Below are 6,251 nucleotides of genomic sequence, written 5' to 3'. Positions count from 1 at the left end.
GAGATACAAATCTGGAACCAATTATCTGCAGAAACAGTTTAAACTTCAACATTTAGAAGACAGAACCAAGTTTCTTATGCTGACTGACTTATTCCACTACGTGATTGGATGTTTTTCCAATTATCTGTGCATGAATAATTTCAGCTGAATTCTCACACAGGATATAGAAATATTTCTACGACCCCTTTTCGTCACTGCTCTCTGGTTTGCTTCATCTTCCACCTTTTGTTTGCAGCATGTCCTCAGATATCTCCATCATGCCCTGATTTTCTTTCTGTCCCTTTCTGGTTCATCCATTCAGGCTCACAGTCCCTGAAACAGGCTTTCCAGCAGCTGGAAACTCAGAACGGCTAAACCTAAACCTCAGGAAGCAGGATAAGAACCAGATGCAGTAAAAAAGAAGAAGCAGAAAAAAAAGGCAGACAGAGGTTTAACTCAGTGTGGGGACCTCCAAAGGGCACAGAGGGGAAAGAGAACCTGGAGAAAGGAAACGAGTGGAAGCTCCAACCTTAAGACCATCACCAGACTTCGATTCAATCACTGGAAATGCTGCACAAAACCATTAAGTATGTTCTAAGCAATCGCATCCTCCAATGTAAATACGGACTAAGTCTGCAGATTTAAGAGATGCTAGCTCGTCTGAAGACATGGAAAATTTGAGACAGATATGCGAATGACTAACGCTCTTTGTTCCTTTAGGGAATATCATTAAGCTGTCCCTGGGAAAGGCACATCACATTAATCAATGTTAGAGCATTATCCTGCCTTACAGGCTCGATGTGGGAAAGTCGCTCTTTTTCCCACCCTGTGTGTAAAGTGATGAAGAAAACAAAACCCAGGCAGTTTAAATTAAACAACTTTTGCAAACTGACACGATCTTCAAGTCAACTAAGATTTATTTTACTGGAATGTAAACTGTAAACGTATAGCAGTAATCTTTTCTGTACCTTTAATTTTTTACCACATGTCTGGAAGAGCGGGTCCCATCTCTGGCTCGTTTAGAAAGTTCCTTTTCTTGTTGGTCTCTGGAGCAACGAACCACCAGGCAGTTTCTTTTTTGTCATTGTCTTTATAACGACGAGATTTTGGTCGTAAATCTCCAGATGTTTCCCAACATCGAAAAATTACTCATTCCTCATCCATTTTTTATGCTTTTGATGTGAAACAGTGCCACAACTGAGCGAGAGCAGAATAACTGTCAAACAAAATCACAGAAGAAGAGTTGCTAAAGGAACCCAGATGGCCAAGTGGGGAGTGAGTATTTATTAGAACAATGTGAAGGGACGCCACAGCACGGAGCGCCAGTCACTCCTGGTGTGTGTGTGTGTTTTACACCTTCAATAAGTTGTGACATGTCTCATATGCTGGATGTGTTTTGTCCTTATCCATACTGATATTCTGCAGCATATCTTGTGTTTTTGTTCTTTTATATCGCGGGCAACATTACTGATAATGAAGCTTCTTTTAGTACCACCTCAGCAAATGATCCAGTTAAGCCAAGCTGACCCATGCAGTGATAACGCGACGCTGCAGACTACTGATTGGACGAGCGTCGTCATCTATCATCTCTCTAACATCTACAGGAGCGACGGCGTCTCTGCAGCAGCTCAGACGCTGAGATTTCATCACGGCTTTTTTAAGTAAGAAACATTTTTAACAAAAAAAAAGATGAATTAATCAATTGTGCACATAGATGACATACTGTGTGCTTGACTAATGAACATACAAGTGAAGGACACTGATAATAAAGCAGACAGGCAGAGATATTAAATGGTGAACACTTAAAATGGTGGACTCAATTCGTAGTTTCTCTTCAATTCTGCGCTCAAGAGATAAAGAACGTTTTATGACATACATCAACTTTCAAACCTGAAACGAAGATTTCAATATACTTTCAGCATATCTACAGACTACTATTTGAAAGAGAAATTAGAGTCAAACAGAGACAGGGCAGCTTTGATTACCACTTGATAAAATGTAGAGGGAATATTACTCCTTGTGTCAAATTTGCACACACTCTGCAGGAAAAAAAGAGAATTATTGTGTATGTCAATGAGATTGAGCTACCACTTTAACACATTAACTGGCTGCTGATGGACAAGAAGTATAAAGATGGATTTTCACACTTCCTTTCCACATCTCTGATTTCTTTCTCTCGGCTCATCTCACGTTTCCTCTCACTTCTCTGTGTTTTTTTTTTGTTTGTTTTTTTCCCCCAGACTGCTGGTTTCTCTCAACTTGATTGGGCAAAATCCAAATAAGTCCTGACAGAGAGTTATTATCCAAGAAAAGGTGATGGAATACGGTGCCTGCTCCAACACTGAGAAGTTGTGGCTACCAGATGAGATCCCCACTGACTGTAAACTTTCCATTAGCGTCTGCTTCGGTGGGAAGTCTCGCTGTGGAAAGGGTCCGTGTCTAGTTTTATAGGCCCCTTGGATTCTGCCAAGAAAAACGTCTGGCGGTTAGTAAACACCAGACACGTGCTTGTAAAGGCTGGCTGCTGCCTGAAGAACGCCACCTTCATCAGCTGCTTTGGCAGGTGACTTGATTTTAGTATTTCCAAAGTGTTACATATTTTGTTAGACTTTCGCTCGTTTTCCCAACAACTCTTTGAAACATCAGCCATGCTTCTGAATTCCTCAATCAATACCTGGTGGTTTTAAGTAAAGTGCACAGTCTGGCTCTAAAAAAACAAAAATATTAGTGTTTGTTTACACTAAATAGTCTTTAAACTGAATTTTACTTTGATTCTATTTTTCAGCAGAATATCTCGTCACGTTTTTACCATTGACCTCAATGCGTTGTTGTCTGCGTGTTTTCCAAGAAACCCCGTCAAGTCGGTGACCTACTTTATCCCGCCAAGTTTCTTTGCTGTTTTTATGTGTTTGTTTTGCCCCCTGCCCTAAAGTGTCTGAAGTGGGAGGAGCTGACGCTTGACAGATGCCATTTGGTTCACATGAACGCAGACGCTCACGCTGAGCCAGATTCACACACAGGATGTGGAGTTGTCAGACAAACCACGAAATGTCTTACCACTAGATTTACTGGGTGCCTCAAAGTTGAAGAAACAAGAGCGTACCAACTCAGAGCAACTTAAGACATATGCACTGGTGCTTCTTTTAACCGTTTCCCCCATTTTTATCATTACAGATATAAGAAAACACCACAAGCAAGAGAGAATCTGTGTCTGTGTGGAGAAAAAAGCACAAAATACCAACAGAAAATGACAGAGAGGTTATTCTGATTAATATAAAATTGATCTCCAATTGTTTACAGCAGTTAGGATCTAATGTACAAATAAAATTTAAAAAAAAAACATGAGCCTGTAGAAATGCGCAACATTACCAGTTTCTGAGAGAATACTGCTGAAGCTCTCCGTCTGTCTCCTGTCAGCCCCATAATCTGAACACGACTGAACAAAAGACTTCACACTTCAGCTGTCTTCATTTTAGGCAAAACATGCCTTAAGTTACAGCTGTCGCTTTAACTCTGAGTCCATCTCTTGGAAAACTGAAATAAATGAGTTAAGATCAGCGTATGTTTGAAACAGTTTAATGTTTCTCTTCTTGTTTATGTTCTGACAATATATTAGAATGATCTGTAGTCTCAGACAAAGAGCATTCATATTCTACAAATATAGAAATGAGCTCCAATATAAAAATCTATCTACTTTTTGTTTCAGGAACCCTGACACCTCAGATCTTATAGCTTGAAGATTTTATCTCATTTTCAATTCCAACTTAACCAACCCTTTACAAAGAAGCCACTTTTGATTGACTATTTGTCGTATTTCCAAAGTAAAAAAACCCCACAGTGACCATGTTGTTAAACCCCAAACCAGAATAATTCCAAGAAATATTTAGACATCTGCAAAAGTGCCCAATATTGTGTTTAAAAAAATTAGGAGTTTCCTCCAGCCCTGTTCTAGGAATGAGTTAAGAACAAATCCAGATCGTGTCGCAGAGCCTCATTTCATCATAGATTAACATCAGCCTATTTTTTTTTTATTTTTTATTTTCCAACCGCTGATCCAGGAGACAGTTTGAGAGATGTCTCTTTCAAATTTCTTAGAAAGTCAAGGCCGGTGCAGGTGACTGGAGGAACAGTATTTAACACAGCTGCAATCATTACAGAAATGAAAAAAAAAAAAAGATTTACAAAAAAGATTTACACGTCTTTTAAACCTCAACAGGCACCTCTAAGAGGTGCTGGATGTTGCCAAACAGAACTTTAGTTAAATTACTGAAAGGTAGCAAAATGTACTCTTTCCTTTTAATTAATGTTACAGATAACTTGTTTAATGTTTAGATTTGAAAGAAAAAAGACTGTTTCTTGTGCTACTGCTGCTCTGCAAGCCAAATGGACTGGTTTGCTCCCATCACAAAAACAAACTTTGAAGCAGAGTGATCCAAGGCAGCATGAGAGGTTGATGTCAACCTGCTGCTGTCACGCCTCTGATTAAGCGAGAGAGGTAGTCACAGAGCTGAGTTGGCGTGTAGATGTGACGTGGGGGGCAGCACGTGCAGCGCTCCACTCTAAGGAACAGTGATGCTATCATTTGCTGGTTCTGTGATGTGGAACCAGCAATCAGGTGTAGGTACACATTGTTGTGGAACCTGTCCTGCTAAACTAGCTCATCTGAATAAACGGAGGTGACTTAAATAGGGGTTTGTCTCTGCGGCCATGTTGCTCACCATACTGTGAAAAGGCCCTTTGACTTTCTATGCCTTTTAGAGAACAGGTTTCTGTCAAATGCAGAAAATATAAATTTAAGTCCAACAATCAAATGTTGTTTTTTTAATCCACAGAGGCAGTGATGCAGAAAATACTTTGGATACACTGAACAAATGCCTTGAATCACTCTTTCATTAGTATTAGTTTCTTTCAACACAATTCAAATGCAATTTTGAAAACCAAACTAAGAGATATACTTGGCTGCAAATATGTTAAATAAAATATTTTGCATATATTACAAAAGTGTCTTGTATTAGTGTTTTTTTTCCTTTAAACAAAAAAGTAGCCATATAGTCTTGAAGACACTGATGAATTGGTTAAATTGATTAGAATATCATCATAGTTTAAGGATTTTTCTGTCCTCACAATCTTCTACAAATCTGTCTGATAATTTAAGAAAAAAAGAAGTCAAGCAAAGACAATTTCGATCAGTGTGTTGAAGAGTTGCCAAACTTTAGGACTTCTACTTTTTCTCCTCCGTCATCATTATTTCAATAACAGAAATATAAGATACAACAGCTGGCAAAGCATTTAGAATAAAATATTATGCAGTGACTTCTAACACCTATAAAAACACAGAGCAAACCGTATCATCCCGTCAAGACGTCATAGGAGGCCAGGGGTAGGAAGAAAGAGATTATGGCGTTAAAGTAATCTCCTAAAATAATATACTGTTATTTTACTGTCAGAAACTCTCAATGGCATTTATTTGTTTGCTGTTGACTGCAGAAAATGGATGAAATTTTGCTTTATATAATAAATGTGACAAACAGCGGGAAGGCCACAGAAGGGTTTTTAAGTGTCAGATTGAATTAGCTGGGGTTACTTAGTTCAAACATTTCTGTAAAACTAATTCCCAGCTGGTTGTATTTACTGAATCATCAGTGATAACACTTGAAGTTTCAGTCTCTGTAACAGTTAATTACTCATCCTTGTAGTCACTAATCCACTGTTTGCTCCATTTCAAGGCTCAAAAATGATCTTTCGTGACACTAAATATTAAAATTGGGAGATAAGAGAGACAGATCAAGGGTTTAATCTGACTATAACTGGTCAGCAGAGTTCATGGAAGTTATCTTCTACACCTGATAGATTTTTTTTTCTACATTTGAATGCCTTTGCTCTAAAAAAATGACAGGATTTCTGAGCACTGAAGCAGCTGTTAATGCCTGAACAGGAAAGGACACCAGAAGTTCTTGATGAATGTCCTGGCTGTCCTTATAAAAAGTAAAATAAATAAGTGAATGCCATAGGGCTTTGAAGTACTAATCTGCAAATCAGGCTTTTACTTTTATTCATACGTCCATAGGGTATTTTAGGAGTAAAAATATGTGAAAGCCAAGTTTCCTACATCACAAGGGGATTTAGGACATTATGCTCCAAGTGTTGTTATGCAACATTTCAGCTGGGTGGAAATCCTCTAAAATTACAGATTTACTTTAAACACTTTTTTCACCTTTTCACCACAATTTCAAACTAACCTCATCATCAACATGCTACAGGAGCGATGTGAC

Source organism: Kryptolebias marmoratus, linkage group LG9 (assembly GCF_001649575.2).
Source record: "Kryptolebias marmoratus isolate JLee-2015 linkage group LG9, ASM164957v2, whole genome shotgun sequence".
In the NCBI taxonomy this organism is placed as follows: domain Eukaryota; kingdom Metazoa; phylum Chordata; class Actinopteri; order Cyprinodontiformes; family Rivulidae; genus Kryptolebias; species Kryptolebias marmoratus.
The sequence above is the reverse complement of the archived record's forward strand: the minus strand, read 5'-3'. Positions refer to the sequence as shown.